The sequence below is a fragment of the Aulonocara stuartgranti genome (genome assembly GCF_965226115.1).
Source record: "Aulonocara stuartgranti genome assembly, chromosome: 15".
In the NCBI taxonomy this organism is placed as follows: Eukaryota; Metazoa; Chordata; class Actinopteri; order Cichliformes; family Cichlidae; genus Aulonocara; species Aulonocara stuartgranti.
The window spans coordinates 1,403,336-1,424,752 of NC_138951.1; the positions used below are offsets into that span (position 1 = coordinate 1,403,336).

The window sequence follows — 21,417 nt, forward strand, 5'->3', positions numbered from 1 at the left end:
TTACTTGTTTTTTTCTTCCCTGTCCTGATTCAAGCAAGGAAGCAGGTTTAGTTCGAACACACATGCAGGGCTTTTGTAGAGCTGGATTGTTTTGGAAAAGCTGGGTGTATTTTTTTTGTGAAGTGGTAAAACATGAATTAAAGATGAGGCTGGAGTTTTGCTATCACATTGTGGTTCTGGCACTGAATAACAAAAAGCTGGATCTCTTCAAATTTCTTCAGATGCCATTCACATCGCAGCTCACAGCTTATTTTTACGCCACGTTTCTATTGTCCAACACACCGACCCCTTTTTGTAGATAAATAGAACAATGGGCCCAATCTATACCATGAAAAGCAAACTTAACACCAGTCGCCGGTGCTCCTGCTGTTGTCATAGCAACCGTGACCAGCAACTCGCCAATCTGCTCCACAGAAGGAGAGAGAGAAAGACCAAAAACAAGCAGCCATAAGTAACATCAGCTGGATAATTAAAGGTAAGAAAAAGACGCTCAAATCTCACACGCAGGTCTTCCTTCTTCTGTTTTATATTTGCACACTGTGGGATCGTCGCACAGCTAAAAAGCACAACCAGAGAGTCATTCTCACTATAATGCATCATCAGAGGACACATGTGGGAGAATATTTCACGGATAATTGAGCCGGTGTGATGCTGGGCAGTGTCATCGTCGGGGGAGAGATAGGGGAAGGACTCCGGAGGAGAACAATCAGAGAGGCTTAACAAGCTCTCGCTGGCTTCTCACATCAGCGTAATTAAACCAAGTTGGTGGAACAGGCAGCCCTTCTGAACCGTTCAGGAAACGACAAGAGCTGCACATGTATTTTTAGAGGGCAGCACTTGGGAGTTTCATTTTACAGTTTTTGGGGCGTGCTCGTTTTCAAATTTTAATAAAAGTCTTCAGGGTCAGTATGAAACCAACACTCAAAACATACATGTTATATATATATTTTGTTTAAATTACAGGCAGACTCGCCCTATATTCTGTTTTTCACCTGTTCAACAAATAAACAGTCGTGACTAATCACACTGTTGGGTGAAAATAGAGGATTAGAAACCGCGTCCAAGGAAAAACAGTTTGCAAAACCTCATTCGATTCATCATATTTGACCATTTTCTGTCATCTGCCGATACCCCTGAGCAGAGATGTAGCCGTGACTTACTGTGGGTCCAAGAGAGGTGGAGTTATTTCCCAATGAGATAGAGAAAAAGAGTAAAGTGGTTTGTTTCTTATCATTTTTAATAGCTTGTGGACATTGGAACTGCAAAACCAAAGGAATCCCCGAATGGTATAGTAAGGAAGCCCAAACAAGCACAGAGGCATAAATGCAAAGTGAGTGAGCCACACAGAGGGAGGCAGCAATAATAAAACCACGCATGCATCTACAACATGGGAGTATTTATAACTTGCTTGTCAGCCTCCAGTTAATTCAGTCTCAGTACTACATGGCACTGACTTTGCTCCAAAGAGTTATTTCACAACACACAGCTGTCAGGCTGGATTTTCCTATTGATATATCATCTTTAAAAGAATTCACACAGTGAAACATTTTGATAGAGGTGGTTTTTACCTCCCACCCCAAGTGTGTGTGTGTTTCTGTCTAACATTTAAGAGTTTCTAAACAAGAGATTTCCCCGATGACATCAGTACCTGCGCTGTCATAGCAACTCTTATGATTGGCTGATGTACATGTCAAGGTCAAGATGGCAAATAATATCATCTTTACCATGACTTAGTATCCCAATATATCGGTTTTCTTAAATGCGTATCCAGTTCAGGGTCAAATGGGGGCCTGAGAGATTCAGGCCTGATTTGTAAAGCACGTAATGATCCACCCTAGTGAGCTACTTTAGTTTGTGTTACAGTCACACTACAGACAACTGTGAATGGAGACAATGGCTTAACCAAAATTACTGCAACTGTACAATAGACTTCTTAATCTTGTTGCCTTTAACCCTCTGGTTGTGTGCATCCCCACCCATGGTTGCTTGAAGGTCGGGATCCGGTTGGGGACAAATAGCATCCCAGCTGCTGCAGGACGGCAGAGAGAGGCGGTCAGGAACGTCGCTTTTATATATTTGAAGCACGGGCCGTACTAAAACGTTGATGTTTTACGATGTTTTTAATGACAACATGCTGACGTCAGCTTGTTATGGCATCAGTGTGACATCGTAGGACAACTTGTTGAAAAAATAAAACGTTGTGCAGCTCTCTGTCCCTCTTTATCGCCTTTCATAAGACACGCTATACAGTTTCTTTAACTTTTTTCAATGTCAGCTATAACGTTGGTCACTAACACTGAAGCTCAAGGTCAAATGCACAGCCCCCCTACGTACAGTCACCATCACACAAAAACAGGAAAGTCATGACACCAGCTGAAATCTGTCAGTAATTAGAAAACAAGCTTCACACTTACAGCAAATTAATATCAGCTGGTTCAGTCCCAACTGATCGCTTATAAAAAGGTGTCTCATTACGAAGGTGTCACACAAGAAACATCTCCTGATGAGCAAAACCACTGAGCTCTCAAGACCTTCACAACCTTTCTGATGTGAAACATACTGATGGCATCGGTTACCAAAGAACTGCTGAAGGATCCAGTGAGCACTGAGGTTCATTTCACCACAAACAGGCTCCACACTAGATTTCAGACAGAAATGAATTATCAGAGGAGGAGCACTTGTGGAGAGCTGCAGAAGGACCTGGAATCACCAGGTACAATTGTTTCAAAGAAAACAATAAGTAATGCTCTCAGGCCTGTATGCACAAACCCCACTCAACACTCCACTGTGGCAGAAAAAGCACATTGAAGGGCGTTTAAAGTTTGCTAAACAATATTTAGTGAAGCCTGTGAAATACTGGGAGAATATAGACCCTATGGATGCCATATTAATCACCAGGTTTGGAGGTCAAAGGCTCTGCATATGAGCCCAAAACACCAACGGTGAAGCTGCGTGTGGGAGCATCATGATGTGGAGCTGTTTCTCAGCATACGGCATGGACACGCTTCATATATTTGAATGAAGAATGGATGGAAAAATGTACCGAGACATGCTTGATACAAATCTGCTGCCATCTACCAGGTGGATGAAGATGAGGGTGGATGTTTCAACAAGACAATAATGATCCTGAATACACAGCCCAGGAAACTCAGCTGGTTTTACAGAAAGAAAATAAAGCTGCTCGAATGGCTCAGCCAGTCACCTGCCCACCTCTATTGATTATTGCCTTTAAAAAACAAGTTTTATCAATGAGTAAATACGTCCCCAGGGACATCATTTGGAAGAAGCAGCAGTTTTCAAACAAATATCCCAACCACGATGATATTCCCATAAACCAAAATCCTCTTACCGGGCATTGCTTCATTTGGAATGACTGGATCTTGACAGCTTGCACAGCTTCATCCAGAAGCTTCTCCTTTTTATCCTGGGGTGCCTGCTGTGTTGCTGGCTGTGATAGGAAGATGGGAATACAGTTTTTATTTCTTGTTTGATCTCGTAGTCTTTTCTTCGTGGAACCGAAGTTAGATTTCTCCAACGGTCTGAAAAGCCAAGAAAAGAGACAGAAAGAAATATCAGCGTGAGGGGAGTTCGAAAACATCACATTTCCTGCTTCTCTTCATGTCTAAATAAAAAATGGGTTGATTCAGATTTGCATAAGCTTTATGATTTCGGTTACGCAAAACCTCGCCAAAAATCTAACGTCAGTGACTCATTAGGTGGATGTTTCTACTAATAAAGCTTAACGCCCTTTATCGTCCGAGTCTCAACAACGTTTCCGTGACCACAACAGATGCAAAAATCAGATCTGTGAGTCTGGCTGAGGAAAATATGAACCCTGTAGCTCCATCAAATCGACCAAAGCTAATCAGCGACAAACTGAAATCAGAGCGATTTGGGTGTTTATGTTGGGCCTGTGCACTCTCATACTCTCATACTGGAGTCTTTTTGTTTTCTTATATGACTTCATGGTGTTTTTATGTTTTTGTCTTTCATGGTTCTAGTTTCCTCAGTTACTCTTTGGTACTGTTGCAAGGTTTTGCCATCGTGCCAACCGTGTGCTCCTTGTGTTACGTCTAGTGTCCTAGGCGCTACGTTCATGTATTTCCTGATTTACTTTGGCAATCCGTATCCTGTGCCAGTGCAGTCTGTTTTGCTTCCTCCCGGTCTTGTCTGATTAGTCTCAGCGGTGCTCCCTGCCCTTTCCTCGATAGTGTGTGTTTCCCTTTAGTCCTCGTCGGATCGTCTGTGTATCATCCCCGGTGTTTCTCTTCAGCTCTGGTTCCAGGTTTCAGCTCGTTCAGCCACCAATAAAGGCTCGTTTTCTGTTATACCATCCACATTGTCTGCGTTTGGGCCCACTTCTCTATAACTCCACGCATCTGCCGCCGTGACAAAAACTATGACACAGCAAAGTGGAAGACTACGCTAACAAAGGCTAAACCGTGTAGTTTCACCTATTTGTCTCAGAAATCGTTTACATGATGCATTTATTCGCACAGACAGTGCAGAATATAGGAGAATGATGAGAATGTTTCAAAGACAAACAGAAACGTTTCCACTCGCTCTGTAACTTCACTCAGTCGGCTGCTAGCTAGCTGAGTTAGCTGCTGTTGGATGCTAAGCTAGGCCAAAGGACCATTCACACCAGTGACGCTGGAAAAGTGACACATTGGAGATGAGTTGTGGTCACTGGGAAGGCCTGACTTGGTATCAACGTGTTGGCAGTCCATCTTTGTTTATAAATTAGATGGCTATATCGGTTTGGGGACCTGGCCCATCACCATACAAACCACACACACACTCACACACAGCATTTACAATAGTGGGACATGGACAACTATGTCAACTTTTCCCCTGTTTGAGGTTTGCGTGTTTTGAAGACTTAATAGACTCTTACGTGATACTGTGTGTTCTGTGCACAGTTTCTAAGGTTAATCTGCGTATGAGAAAATCTGACCTCATTGGTCTGGCTTGGCATTTTCTGTCAAGACTGAAAACAAACAGTTCCTTTAAAAAGTGACTATTTATTTATATGGACTTCCTTAAAAGTACAGTATCAGCCTACACAAATGTTCGATGTGTGACAGCGAGAACAATAAAAATGATTGCAACTATTGTCGGCCTTTAAAATGAGAAGCACATGGTGTTTGAGAAAGCTGACAGATTGACAATGAAATCAAAAGCAAACAAGAAAATAATTATGAATCTCCGACCGAAACACATCAGATGACTGATTGTGGATAAAGAAGACAAAGCCAATAATTCAGTCTTTGAATAAATGAGAATAACAATCATCACAAAGCATAAATTATGAAAGTCTTGATTTACTTTGTGTATTCCTCGGGGAAGGACAAGAGTTTACTTTACGAAATCTCAAGTTTTACTTGATTATAGGAGTATTTTTCTTTGTTTCTGCAGGGCTGCAGTGTGTGAAACCTTACATCCCGGCAGTCGGACTGCAGAATCAGACCGATGAGTGAGAAGACGAGAAATGCTGATGTTTTTAAGCGCGGATAATATCTCCGAGCTTTGGGAGGGAATCAGCGCCAATCCCCCGATTTGCACACAAGGATTTGTTTCCACTGGATGCCTCGTACACTTACTTGCCTCGGGATGTGATTCTTAAAAGGAATTTCTAACATGTAGATTTTTAGTTGGCTGCAGCAGGCGCTATTCCCTGTTGTGAGAAACCATACTACACTGGTCCTTCAGTTTGTCTCCAATGTCTTCTTGGACCAGATTTCTTATTTCCTATAGCCTCGGGGCCCAGAGAGAATTGGCTGACATGTGAAGAGTCAACAAGCTGAGAAAAAGTTGGCCCTGGCTGAAATCTTCATGGTATTCATCTATCAACAGTCAGTTGAATTTCTGTACCTCTTTGTTTCCCCTGTGAGTGATTTTCACAGACAATAGTTGTGCCTGGCGGGTGCATAATAAATGACAGGTTGATTACTCCCATTCAAAGCGCCCCAGTTTTCCACAACTCTTAATGAAAGGCCGCGGGGTTTAACCTCGAACCTTTAAGAAAATAATAGAGAACAACTGCACCCATCAAGGGGTCATTGGTGAGCTCAGCTGCAGTTTTTTATATTTCTTAGTCACTTAGTGCTGCCTATTGTAATTAAGGTTTGCTCGGCAAACAAAAATAGTCACAATACAAATGGTACAAGAAAGATGGTGTTGCATTTATTAAAGGCGGAAGTGCTTACATGCAATCCGAGAATCACAGAAACACGTGTTTTCTTTGTTCGCACCAGCTTCAGAAGACTGTGTGAACCAGAAAGCGCGTTTATGTTAAATGCAGAAACAGGAAACGAAGATACTTCAAAACCTCCACCGAAGGCGCATAAAGAAATCCAGACAGGCACCGAGTCAGGATTCAACAAATTCTCCAGAAAATAGTTGGACTCGAGTCGGCTGCCATCAGCATTGTCCCACTGAAATCAAAGAACAGCTGTGTTGCTGTACAGCGTGCTGTGTAACATTTACCTCCGAGGTTGGACGTCGGCGCTACTCTCAGAAACACGCTGCTGCAGCACGTTCACACCCTGTGCTTATTTATATTGAGTCACAAATACATAACAGTTGCCGCACAGACTACAAGTTATACAGCTTTACTACTGTTTGCACCATCCACCATCGTGGATGTGAGCTTTGGGGTCGGTGGGGCTTCTCTGGCTTTCTGAGTTGGATATCTGACTTGAGAGGGCATCCTGGACTCTGGATTAGCAGCCTCCATTTTCACATAGAGTTCAGCATCAGGATGTGGGTCATCTGCACTTGTGGTTGGGATTTTTTTCCCACACAAGAAAGCGATCAGGTTTCCACCTCACAGATTTTGTTATCTGCTCTGCTGTTAGCCAGGACCTTACTCCCATAGCTGCATCAACAGTTTGGAGCTGCATTTAAATTGATTTAAAGGGAAATGTAAAAATCTAACCACAGCTCTCTCTCATTGACAGAAAGTCACCCTGGACGTGGCACACCATTGGACAAGTAAGAAAGCAGCCAGGATTGTCTTGTTGGAAATAGAGCAGAATGGCCGCCCTAGAAAAAGAAGGATACCCGTTGCTATAACTCTGTTTTGTATATAATCAGTTCTTATAATATAATATAATTAGTGTAATCAATAGTTCTCATGAGCTGTAGCTCCATGAAGCTATTGCCCAAAAATGTAAACTTTCCTTTAACTACCACAGCTACAAAGCAGAGCTCCAGGCCAAAGCCTCCACAACCTCTCCACATGGCGAGCTAAGCTAATCGCTCCAACTCATGTTGGACAGATATGAGCCTGCCATCAATGATGATGAAATGCTAACCTGTTTCTTAAAAATGAGAAACTGAAGACAAGAGGAGCAGCTTCTACTAGAAATATTTATTTCACGAAATGAATGTCCGGATATTTCCTTCTTCTTCTTTCAGCAGCTTCCTTTAGGGATCACCCGCCTCCGTCTCACCTCGTCCCTAACATCCTCCTCTGTAACACCGACCCAAGCATGTCCTCCTTCTCTTCTTTTCTCCTCGTGCCTGGCAGCTCCTTCTTCAGCAGCTGTCCCTCCTCTGCACTTTGTCTCCAAGCTGATGACCATGAGCTGTCTTTCTGATGCACTCTTTTCCAATCTTGTCCATCATCATCGGTCCTGATGAAAATCTTCAGCTCTGCTACCTCCAAATATATTTCCTAGTTTATTAAACAATAAACACAAACTCTGACTTACCCGTCTCCTCGTCTGAGCTACAGGATGAAGATAATAAACAACAAAAAAAATATAAGACTGCAGTAACACATGACTGATCTGCATTGCTGGATATCACCCAGGATTGCAGAGAGAAAAGTCCCAGCGAATGTTGCTTTTCCCTGCTTTCCTTTCTTCTTTCTTTTTCCAGTCAGTCTATAATAAAGTGTTGCATTAAACCAGGGACTGGAAGGGTGACTTTCTACTTTTCTGGAGTCAAAAGAATAGGTCTTAGACCTCCACTACCCGAGGAGCCTCCTCTCAAAGAAACTCAATTTTCACTTAAAAAGGCAGACTGATCTGCCACCCTGTCACATCGCCCTTCTCTCTCCCTCCTTTTCTCCTTTTCTCTCCTCCTGTGTCCACTGAGTTGTTCCCCCAGCTTGGACAAAGGACGATTACACAAATCTGTCACCCAGGAAATCCCGACACTTTATTTCCTTTCAGACAAAGAGCCAGTGATGGGTGATGAGTTTGTAGCTGCTGGGGGATTTGACAGACTCTGGGGGAATAATAAAGCAATTTCAGCCTGCCAGAAAAGTCAGAGGAAGGGGAGAGAGAGAGAAACGCACACACACACACATGGAAGATATAAATCACTCGTGCGATGGCCACAGTTTTTTGGTGGAGAAATGAGACAGTTAAATTGTACAGAGAGATGAGTGGCTTGACCAGAACGTAGCCGTGGTTCAGAGAGCATACAGTGGCCAAATAAAGATGTATTGTAAAGGCTGAAATACAGGTTTAATGCAGGTTTGATGTGGGTGAGGGACTGGGGCTGGTGAAGGACAGCAAAGGAGGTTTAACATGGTTTTTATTTCCAACAATTGGCTGTAAAGAGACCGAAATATACTGACTGTGCATAAAACAGTTGAATAATATTTAATGAAGACGTGCACCTGCCTAGAAATGTAACTACACGTTGGTCCAAGCACCTGCAACCACTGTGATTGGTTAATACCGCCGATTCCTCCCGTGCATGTCAGTGAGAATAACAATCATTTTCTCGGCATAATGAATAATAATCGTGGCATAAATATAAAGACTCTCAAATGTCACAAATTCCTTGAGGGAGATTACTGGAGCTATCAGCATGGATGTGAGGCAACCTAAGGGTTAAATCTGTTTCACCAAGGAGGGGAAAAGTCTGAGGAAGCATTTTATTTGTGTCTATCATGGCTGCACGGCGATTAACATGTAATGCACCAAAACAAGCAGAAATGCCAGCAACAATATATTACAGCGATACAATCTGCCAGGATCAGGTGACTTCGATCAGGCTGTCGTTTGATCTGTTTCTTCCTCTTCACAATGACGACCGCATAGATTATCCTCGTGGTTCAGGTCAGGCAAGCTGGCTGGTCATTTGACTGCACGGTCAGCAAAGTGTTCGGTCACACAAACCCATGTGTGAAAACGGGTGTAGGTCAGTCGGGTGAGCTCAAACCCCGATGAAGCTTCTCTGATGAGAGTGAAACGTCTTCAAGTAACGTAAAGAAGTCCAGGCACTCTTCTTTCCAAGCTCCTTAGACTAGAACGACCTGGATGACTGAGAACCTTCACAGACATGTTGACTTTGAATGAACCATCACCATCTGTATCATCTGATGCCATGGCACTCCAAATGATCACAGACTGTGGAAACGTCTCACACCTTGGATTCTATACTTTTCCCTCCAGGACCTCAAATTCCAAATGCTAAAAGATGCTACATTTACTTTCATTTGGAAAAAGGACTTTTAAGCACTGCTGCAGCCCAGGAACGACCCTCGTGGTTCAGGAGTGGGTTGATATTAGGAATGTGACAGTTGGTATCTCCTTTGCTCGAGACATCTGTCAATGGTGGCTCTTGACAGACTGACATCAGTTCATTCTTTATGAAACTCTCAGTTCTTAAATCCACTTTTTTTGACAGTCCTGTCAAGGCTGCGGTCGCCGCTGCAGCGTGTGCACGTTTCTCTACCACGCTTTTCCCTTCCAGTTCACTTTCCGTCGATATGCTTTGATAGAGCGCTCAGCAAACAGCTTCTGTTAATGATTGTAATCTGGACAACAGTCTCCCGTGATTGTGGAGACACACGGTGTTTATACTGTTAGAATAACAACCGACTCTATTTCAAAATATTCTAAAATGAGATTCTGGATTTCCACGAGCCACAGGCATGAAAATTAAATAAAAACAAAGGCTTGAAATATTTATTACATGTAACAAATACAGAATATATAAACATTTAGCTTTTTTATTCATTTCTGAGACGCACGAGTACATTAGGACAAAAAGTTTCAGAGATGACGGCGATGAAATTCAGGAGCAGCAGACTCCGGCACGTGTTTCCTGGTAATACTCCCACCTCATTTTAAGTTTTCGCACTGCAGAGTTGGAATATATTTTATACAGCGAAGGCAGCAGCTTCTGTGCATCACTCGGCTGAATAAAACAAGTGAATCATTGTGTACTTTTGCAGCTGGAACAGAGTAGGAAAATATTACAGGAACACCACTTCTGACTGCACATACAGTAAGGAAACGTGGGCTGATTATCATATATCACTGTAAACAAAATAAAGCAGCATATGTCATTACAGCGCTGCCGTCTCCGCGCGATGGCTCGCTGCTGTAGAGAGCATCGAACAAATGCAAATTGCTCCAATCAGAGCAGACACCAGACAGCGCTTTCACTTCATAGTTTTTTGGGGACACAGCTCAACACAATATTTCACTCTGACAGCAGCAACTACTATCGCTCGCCCCTAAGCTTTTCATGGCATTTTTCCCCTGACGTCCCATCCATCATTAACTGTCACATTATGAAGTTCCAGCAGAGGATGGGTTTTTATTCCCCCTCTTTCTTCCTTTCTTCCCAGTCAACATTACAGTCATTTCAATCTCGGCTCAAACGGCCCACATTACCTGCTGTGTCGTCGTCGCACGGCGACAGCAGGCTTGTTTGATTAGAGAAATTGTGTGCTCTTTATTATGGTAATGGATGCCTTTCAAAAACAGCACCTTGGAACCTTTGCCCTCCGAGTGCTTTAAATTCTTTTGAGATGCTCCTTTAATGGCGAAGCAGGCTGCATAATCAACCGCAGGTTGACATTTAAAAACGTGGAAATTGCAAATCAGAGTGTGATGTGTGTCCACCGGGTAAGTGGTGAAAGTGGTGTTTGGTGGTGGCGAACGAGGCCAGCATCTGCTGCGAAATGATCTCAGCCTGCATCCCAGAGGCAGCTCGCTTAAAGTGGCGCTGCCCTTTTTCACCCTTTTTTCCTTTTTTTGCAAGACACGGGCACTTTAGCTTTATTTGATGCTTCACGGCAAAGAGACAGAAAATGGAGAACAGAGGGAGTTCAGCCTCTTCTCTTAATGAAATGAAGAGATGCTGCTTCATGGATGAGGAACACGATGTGTCCTGCTTTCTGTGCGATGCAGGCTTGTGCTTACAAATCAGGAGGCGCAAGGGGATAGAGTCTGAATAAGGAATGGTGCACTGAGCAGCACTCTCTCCCTCACACACACATATATACACACACCCCAACCTACAATCCCCCTTCACACACACATAGTCTCACTCTTACATTTCCACTCTGCTGCACCTCACCACACAGTGCCGCACTCTGGTTCAACAACTCCCTCTGTGGGGAGCGAGGGAGGCTGCCTCAGCCCAGGCAACCATTGGAAACTCATTATTACAGTGCTAAGTGATGGATCATTTCCAAATGATCTCCATGTACACCTCAACAATTAAGCCACCAGCAAGGCAATTACACATCAGCAATATAGTGATGGGACACTGATATATTGCTGGGCTTTAACCTTTGGGCTGGTGGACAGATTACACTTATTAAGCCACAGCTTTATTGGACCAATAAAAATCGTTCTGCAGCCATATCAGCCTGCATAACTGCAGAGTGGACGCTCTTTGTGCAGGAAGACCTTTTGCTGCTGGAGATGAGAGTCAAAGTAGAGGTTGAGGTGAAAGCAGAGGAAAAGACACGTCGGACCAATTATGTAAATACATTCAGCACAATTACAATCCCCTCTGCCGCCGCTGTGGTCCACATCACAACACAGATACTGCTTCTGGACTTTCACTAAAGGAGGACTGACTGGTTTTTGTTTCCCAGTGGAACCCCGAGGTTTCAGATTTTATGTTTGTTTTTGCTGTTTTTCTTAACAAACCAACAAAGATTGATGTGATATCATGACAGCAAGGATCCTCAACACCAGTGTTGCTCAAAAAGTAATTAGTCTTTTATTACTGATTACTTCTCCAAAAAAGTAATCCTGTTATATTACTGATTACTTGTTTTTAACGACGGACGTCACACTCTCGTGCGTCACTGTCATGCTGCACTCTCACAAAATCACGGTTTAGTAATGCAGTAATGCAGCGTGCTTATGGGAAAGTAACAGTAATCTAATTACTTTTTTGCAATAGTAATCTATTGTATTTAGATTACAGTAATGCATTACTGCCCATCTCTGTGCTGCCCCGCCCTAAGCCTGGGTCGACCGAAGGAGAGCAAATTTCTCCTGCCCACAGTCGTCCACTGATTGTTGGAGTTTTTGGGTTTTACCTTCAATTGAAGTCCCTTGAATGTTGCAGGCTGTTGTTGTGAGGTGGTACTATGTACTCTATATACTACCATAATAAAACTGAACTGGTCTGAATAGAATTGAATTGCTTTTTCACCAGGCCCATTATTCAACCAAACCTTTGGCTGAGCTAGTGAGATATTGAACCATCAACTTGATATATTAACAGGTCATTTTATACAAGCATCCATACGTCCCAGACCAATTCCAACCCGAGGCTGTTCTAGCACAGGAAGGCTCACATCTGCAGTTTTTGTGAGAAATATCTACACAACAGTTTATTCCATTAACAAATTTCTGTTTTTTTGTTTCTGAAACTGAAAAATGAAAAACGAGTCTTATTAGACTTTTCTGGATGTTGTGTTCAGGGTGGATCAGGAAACATCAGATTGTGACTTTGAATACAGTATAGTGGTTGGTGCCAGATGTGATCTACTGCGAAACGGCTGATCTGCTGGGCTTTCTCCACACAGCCATCTCTAACGTGTGCAGAGAGCGGTCTGAAAAAGAGAAAACATCCACTCAGCAGCATTTCTCTGGGAGAAGATGCCTCGTTGATGTCAGAGGTCAGAGCTTTGTATCAGTTGTTCACGCGGAGATTGGTTGTGTAATGGGGATACTTTCTTCACGTTTTGGGCCCCTTATTATCAAGTGAGTGGTGTTTAAAGACCTGAGGATCTTTTGCTAACTGCTGGAAGCAGGATAACACAGCTGCCTCCCGGGACCTGTCACAATAGAGCACCTTCAGGATGCGACTGTGTGTCAGTGTGGACCACAATCCCCGAGGAATATTTCCAGCAACTTGTTGAATAAAATATATTTTACATCGTAGAATAAAGTAGTTTTTAAGGCAACAGCAAGGTAGCCTTAAAAACGACTGTTATTGGTGAGTTGCTGGCAGCTTTGAGGCCTCTGGGAGGTCAGACACAGACTGAAAGTGTTTCATAGCAAACCTTTAAAGTTGGAGACACTGGCATGATTATAATCATCTTGACCGTGACTGCATGTACTGAAACTGTGTTGAAAGTGATAAGTAAATTGCCATTGGGACTTTAATGGAAAAGTATAAATGGTGCACACTCATACATAATGCCTACACTCTGAGAAGCCGTCAGATTGTTAGATTAATGTCTGAAAAGGGCTGAATAAAAGAAAAATACTCTCCGTGGGCAGCACTACTTTCTCTTTCAGTACTGAGGCCAATCTAACAATGTCCCAGTTTCACCTCCTCGGGTGTATGGGTGTCTTTCATATTTCCAGATATTGCATTTTGTTGATAATTACAGGTAAGTTTTTGAATGTTTGAAACTAAAACTCTTGGCCAAGTGACAGTGTAAACAAATGATGTGTCATACGTGAGTTATGGGGTTATATGGGAGTGGTCCTCAGACCCTGGAGGCTGGGTGGGGACTGGACAAGCAGTGGAAAATACAGAGCGAAACTAAGCTGAATAAATTCTTGAAACAAACCAAATTTCCCTGAGAGTCGGGCAGGACTCTGGGGAAGTTGGAGAACCAGCGTCGTACGCTGAGTATTTTCTGCACCGGCTTATTTTTCCTTTTGCTGAGTTCTGACTTTCTATTTTACACGCCCATAAGCCAGGAAACTATAACTTACAGTAAATCTACTGTGACACCAACTCATAGGCTAACTTGCAAAAAGCTATCAGCTAAAACTGGAGGTGACAAGATGATGGGAGAGAAATCCGTTTAAATTGGTTGGATGAGCAATGATTCCACGGACAGAGTGGGAAAAATAACAAAAATGGTGAGTGAGTGAGTTACACGCTGATGGGAAAAATGAAGTGAAACGGATTGAAAGAGAAAAGATGGGAATAAACTGACAAGCTTTTCCACAGTAATGAGGACAGATTAATTCAAAGCCATGTGCTACAGCTACGGTACTTAATTAACTCCCTCTGTGTAAAGGCAAAGTTACGAGTTTGACAGCGGCTCCTTTCTCTTTCTTCTTTGTGGCCCTCCTCCTCTTTTTCTTCCTCCTCATCTTTCATTAAAGGCACCCACACGTGCTCCGTCCCTCGAAACATCTACGATTGTAGGGAAAAAGAATATATTTGAAATATCTAAGGAGCAGGTGGGAAAGTCAGTCCTTTGACGCTCTGAATCGCACAGCGTGTTTTCCTTAGATAACATTCTCAGGTTTTTAACAGACTGCTACAACTTTTCTTTTTTTCACAGCAAAACGAGGATAATTAAAATAAAAGACTTGGTCAGACATCATTTCTGCATTTGGTTGTGAAACTGCACCTACTGTAGGTACCTGATGGTTTTTAGGGAGCCTTTAATGTTTCCAAATTGTATTAATTTTGCTGAAACAGTGAAATATAAATGTGAAGGGAATAAAACGATTCGTTCTTTTTCAGCTGTCATTTCAGACGCACAGATTTGGTTTTATGTCGCTCACTTATTTTAAAGAGGAGCTTTGAGCGAGCGGCTGATTTTTCTGCCTCCATTTTTCAGCAGACAAGGAAGTGACAGAAAGAGACGCATGCTGTGTTTGATTAGATAACTGCACATAACGAGTTACATAAGCAAATGCAACAGCTGAGACGCAACAGAGTTCAGCTCTGTTTCAGCTCACTTTGATAATGATGGTCACCAATACCTGATCAATATTTTGAGGAACAACGAGGCAGCGCGTAAAACTTACTGTATTTTGTTGGCTCTGAATTCAGATGCTTAAAGGAGTCATAGTCATAATATTTACTGCTTTAAGTCGTTGTTGCCTGGAGCTACTTGTTGATTCCTGGTTATTACACATAAACTAAGGCGCGTTTTCAAGCGATAAACCGCAACACTAAACTTATATATTGTTACATCCAGGCGAAGGAGACTTCTGGAAGCATAAAGTAGGAATAATTTCAGTATTATAATATTATCCTAATATCTCAGAGATTCTGCCAGTAATACCTAATTATCAGGAGCCGACTGTCATGAGTCAGTATATAGAAATTCGAAGCTATCACAGATATCACCATTTTACTGTTTTCATGTTGTTACACTATTACTAATAGTTTTGGATGTTTGATGTTACTTTGCTAATTAAGAGTTAAGAGTTTGCTGTTTCCATTTATTAGCTTCCTGTTTCCACTTTGTTGCCCCACTATTGTAAAATATTATAGTGGTTTTCACTGGTTTATTAGTGTGTTTGCTTCCTTTAGCACTGTTTTAAATTTAGTTCAAGTTTAATGCTGGTGGCCCAACCAGTCCCTCTGTTCTGGTGCAAACAGCGTGTTAGGATATCAGCTGAAACGATTCTCAGAGCTCTTAAAGATGAAATTTGTGAAAGTGCACGGTGAAGAGGAAGCGAGTCTCTAAAAATCAACGAAGCAACAAACAAATAAACCTTTGCAGCCTCCCGACAGCACACATGCAGCAGTACACCAAACACTGGTTGCAATACTCTGAGTAACTGTCATTGTTAGGTGGGCTGTGTTTGTCATTTTATAGCACAACTGTAGTTGTAGCTGTTATCACACAATGTAAAAAACAAAAACTGTTTAGTTTTGTTTTTTAAATCTTGATTTGTTTTAGGCACCAAAGCTACTTGGTAAGGTTTCGAAAAGAATATTTAACATTAAATTTTCAGCACAAAGAAGCTTCTCTGCACCAGACAAAGAGCCTCCTCGCCAGTGAAGTCATGGCCAAAGGTTTTGGCAGCAACGATTTGAAAGAATAGAAATTTTTTTTAACAGAAAGAGCTCGTTTGGCCCAGAATAGCTTTTACTTACACATTTAATAGCAATTTTATGAGAAGAAAAAGAAAAACAGAAACGGATCTGACTCTTGTTAAAGTGTTTGAAAGTGTCCTGTTTGCCTTTTCTATAGTTTGAATAGAAGCATTAAACTCACGGTCGTGCTGTGAATGAGTGTGGATCTCACAGGAAAAGGCTGCTGTGTGACATCAGCTGTTACAGGAACGATGGAAACACTTTGGATTTCCATTATGTTTCTGCTACTCATGCAGGACTGCTGGACTATTGTTATTCAGCTGTACAAGGACACCAATCGCAATGAAAGCAAATAAACTGTGGCTGTACTGTACGTGCACTCACCAAACACACAGTCAGACAGCACATTACCTCCTTACAGATGAGGCCACAAAACTATTTCACGTGGATATGCAAAGACTTTATTAACTGTTCTCAGGTCAGATTTTGATCTGAATGGGACGTTTTATTAACACCTGCACAGCGACTCACATTAACACCAGTTTTACTTTGTGGACACTGGTGTTAAGTGTTTGCATGTCAACAAACTAAAATGTAAACGGTCAGAATCATAAACATTCATCAGGACCATGCTAGCACTGTTTGCCTGACAGCCTAAGGAGACACGTAGTCCATATCTGCAATAAATACATTTGATTTTGAAGCCTGTTTGTAACACACACATATCACACTGAATTGTACAAGCACCTTAATAATTATGGCTCATTTCTTTTTTTCATAACAATTCGGCTTCATATTAACACGAGAGAAAAACGATGATGTCAGCACGCTGAGTTTGTCTGCAGTCTGTGGCCCTGTGAGAAAGGAAGCACACCCTTACTGCTTCCACAGACATTAAAAGAGTATCAACCAGGTGCTCATAACAGTGCACTTGATTGACTGATTATTAACTCTGAGCATCCCTGTAAAAGCTTAAGTTTCAGCACTTTGCTGGTCTGGAAAACTCTAGAAAATTAGGTGCTACCCCAATGACAAAATCTTACCTTTCACCTCAAGGTCAGACTATGCAATTGCAAAAGAAATCCATGAATTACATCTCAGACTTTACTGGGCTCAGTCAGCATAGAAAAAATAAACCAAAATAAATAAGTTCATAGCATCAGAGCTGGAAAAAGACTCAACCAGTAGGACTGAACCGGCAACAAAGCTCAGGTTTGCAAAGACTCCTAGACCAATGTCCTTTGGACAGACGAGACCAAAGCGGATGTCTGGCTGCACGAGGCCAAATTGGGTGAAGACCAAACACAGCACATTCAATTCAATTCAATTCAATTCAATTCAATTTTATTTATATAGCGCCAAATCACAACAAAAGTCGCCTCAAGGCGCTTCATATATACATCAGCACACCGACCTCGTACCAGCTGTTTGGCCTTGCTTTGCAGTCACGGGATCTGGGAACCCTACAGTCATTGAGTGGATCATGAACTCCTCTGTATATCAGAGTCATTTAGAGTCAAATGTGAGGCCAAATTAGGTCATACAACAGGACAACGATCCCAATCTCACCATCAGATTTAATACAGAATGGCTGAAAAAGAAAAGAATCAGTGTGACCCTGTCGAAGTGCAGAGGAACAGCCTGCAAACCTCAATGAACTGAAGAAATACTGTAAATAAGACTGAGCCAAAATCCCTCCACAGTGATGTGAGACTGATACAACCAAAGTGTCTACAACGGCAGCGTTGTACCCACAGTGGTGCTACTTTGTTTTACAGCTGGAAATTCAGAAACCAACATGTTTCAAATCAGAGGTGGGACCAAGTCATTGTCTTGCAAGTCTCAAGTAAGTCTCAAGTCTTTATCCTCAAGTCTCAAGTCAAGTCTCAAGTAATGTCAGGCAAGTCAGAGTCGAGTCTCAAGTCTGAAACTTTGAATTTCAAGTCCTTTCGAGTCTTTAAAAAAAAAAACGAAAAAATAATGTTGCAGTTATGCTAAATGTAAATATTAGACCATGTAATTTTAAAATCTGTGTTTTTCTCAACACATGACAAAATAGTGAACTTAGAAAATATACACAAATTGTGAAATTGCACCTCTTTAAAATGCAGCTCAATTAAACTTAGCTCCAAGAATAATTTTCACCGACAGTTCTGAGATAAGCTGCATGTTATTCTTGGATGCGGTTGTAGGACCGGCTTTAAAATCGCATGACAAAAATATCATACACATTAAAAAAAACTGTATCACCAACGTAGCCTGGACAACATTTGCTAGTTAGATGAAGTCAGCTATCTCATCGTAGCATATTTATTTCAATTCAATTCAATTCAATTCAATCTTTTTTTTTTTTTTATAAATTTTATTTTCAGTCACAGCAGCATGTTAACAACAAAACATTGAACATACAGTAGTTTGCTGTTCAGTATTTACAATACCCCAAAAGATAACAGAAATAGAGAAGGAAAAAACAAACAAACAAACCAAAGAAACCCCTACAAAACAACAAAAAACAAACAAACAACAACAAACAAATAGAAAAATAAATGTATAAGGGACATTCAGCGTACAGTTAGCTATGATAGCGATATAGAGATATGGTATCTGGTCATGATAAGGTGGTCATTTTAAATGTTTCCATGTACATCAAGAATGGCTGCCATGCCCTAAGAAATTTGGTGGTTGAACCTGCCAGTGTATATCTCATCTTTTCTAAATGTAAAAACCTCATGAGCTCCGCAAGCCACTGTTCATGTGTGGGAGGAGCTTCCTGCTTCCATCTTAAAAGTATAAGGCGCCTTGCGATAAGTGAAGCAAAGGCAATAGAATTCGAATAGCATTTTGGCAAAGTGATGTCTTGAGGTATCACCCCAAAGATAGCCGTTAGAGCAGAAGGCTCATATTTAACGTTATACATCTCTGACAGAGTGTTAAATATAGACACCCAATAGGTATGAAGATTGGGGCATGTCCAAAAGGTATGAAGGAGCGAACCTGTTTCTGCTTTACATCTGTTACACAGAGGGTCAGCTCCTGGATAGAACTTGGCTAACTTTTCCTTGGAGATATGTAATCGGTGTAGGACCTTAAATTGAAGGAGCCCATGCCTGGCACATATCGAAGAAGAGTGTACCCTCTGGAGAAAAGATTGCCAGAGCTCATCTGTTATAGTCATCCCAAGGTCTTTCTCCCACTGTGCTTTAAGGATGGAGAGAGAAGGAGATTGAAGATCTAATAGTATAGCATAGATTTCTTTAATCGCCCCTCTCTTTATATTAATAATTTTATCCAAAGAAGTTTCCTCAGGTAGTTCCGGAAATGAAGGAAATCGACTCTTTACAAAGTGACGAATTTGTAAATAGCGGAAAAAATGTTGCCGAGGAACATTAAACTGCTTCAGGAGCTGCGTGAATGAGGCAAAAATCCCATCTACAAAAAGGTCTTTGATATTTCTAAGGCCATTACTTTCCCATATTTTAAAGGCAGAGTCCATCATGGAGGGTGGGAACATATGGTTTGAGCAGATAGGTGCTTTAATTGACATTAAGTGTAACCCCAACCTTTTCCTACATTGCACCCAGATTCTGAGCGAGTCATACAACAAAGGGTTACGTTTATAGGTGTATAGTTCTAATGGGAGAGCTGAACTCAACAAAGCTGATAGGCAAACTTCGCCACAATTGGATGACTCAATTTGGAGCCAAGCTGGAGTCTCTGTAGTAACATTACTCATCCAGTACAGCATATTACGAATATTTGCTGCCCAATAATAAGACTGAAAGTTTGGCAAGGCTAATCCACCCATTGGCCTAGTCCTCTGCATGAAATCTTTACGAATTCGTGGACTTTTGCCATTCCAAATAAATGCAGAGATATGCTTATTCAGTGTTATAAAATACTTATTGGGTAAGTAGCATGGGATACATTGAAATAAGTAAAGGAACTTGGGAAGTATGTTCATTTTGATAGAATTGACGCGGCCAATTAATGACAGTGGTAAATTGTTCCACCTCTGAAGATCTGTCTCAGTATTTTTAAGCAGCGCGACAAAGTTTCTTTCATAAAGATCTTTGTATGAGTGGGTAACCTTAACCCCCAGATAGGTCACATACCCTGATTTAACGCTAAATTGAAAACCTGAAAATGAAATCTTTCTGGCTATAGAGTTGACACAGAGAAGTTCACTTTTATGCAGATTTAACTTGTAACCTGAAATATTACCAAAACATTCAAAAATGGCAAGAGCACGGGGAAGAGAGCATAAAGGCTCTGACATATACAGCAGGAGGTCGTCAGCATATAAGGATATTTTGTGCTCCTGGTCACCTCTGAAGATGCCCTTAATGCAACTGTCAGCTCGCAGTTTAATCGCCAGTGGTTCAATTGATAATGCAAAAAGAAGAGGGGATAAGGGACAACCTTGTCTCGTACCACGGAGAAGTGGGAAATAAGAAGAGAATAACGAATTTGTTCTAACACGTGCCATAGGTGAGGAGTAAAATAACTGAATCCATGAAATGAAATTAGGGCCAAATCCAAATTTATGCAGAGTATAAAACAGATAATCCCACTCCACCCGGTCAAATGCCTTCTCAGCATCGAGTAATAAGGCAATTTCAGGGGTTGTAGTTGACTTGGTGTGTAATATGTTCAAAAACCTGCGCAGGTTGAAAAAACCATGCCTACCCTTCACGAAACCTGTCTGATCTGGAGAAATTAACAATGGTAGATGTTGCTCTAGCCTGAGAGCAAGTGTTTTTGACAGTATTTTTAAATCTACATTTAAGAGTGATATAGGACGATATGATGAACACTCTAATGGATCTTTATAATTCAATTCAATCTTAATTGGCAGACTTCATGTCCATAAAAACAAGACAAAAAAAAAAAACACACACACACACAACACTCCCCCCCCCCAACACAAGGTATACACCATTAAATATATATATGTATATAAATAAGTATATAAAGCATTAGTAAAAATATAAAACCATAATATACATAAAACACAATTACTTAAAATAAATCAATAAATACACAAACACTTTAACCAGTGCTTTCTGAGACTGGATGAGTAACGGGAACCACTCAGTGTTGGATCTGTAAGTGCTAAAATTATACTGTTACTCGAACCATCCAGTCGTTCTCTAAAATTGAACATTAGCTTCCTTAAAAGTGCTTTAAAAGTCCAAACACCCACAGCTACAAACATCTGGCTGGCACTACCACTTCTAGGTATCCTGCAAAGGATTCTCATCGCATCATTATATGCAACATGCAGCTTCTGCATGCTACATTGTTTGTAGGATGACCACAAGGGGGCAGTATATAGCGTGTGCAATACGCTTTAAACAAAGCCACTTTAACTGGAAGTGAACAAAAGCTGAATTT

The 21,417-nt window shown here is 41.5% G+C and overlaps 1 long non-coding RNA gene across 1 annotated transcript in view; it reads right to left on the bottom strand.

The window, feature by feature from the left end:
• LOC309689207 overlaps positions 1 to 4,380 on the bottom strand; it is a 57,397-nt gene extending 53,017 nt beyond the window's left edge. The window contains exons 1-2 of the long non-coding RNA XR_014271306.1: positions 4,115 to 4,380; positions 3,350 to 3,539 (exon numbers count right to left, since the gene is read on the bottom strand). This is a non-coding gene — a long non-coding RNA (uncharacterized lncRNA). The remainder of the gene's footprint in view (positions 1 to 3,349; positions 3,540 to 4,114) is intronic.
• Positions 4,381 to 21,417: the final 17,037 nt, after the last annotated feature.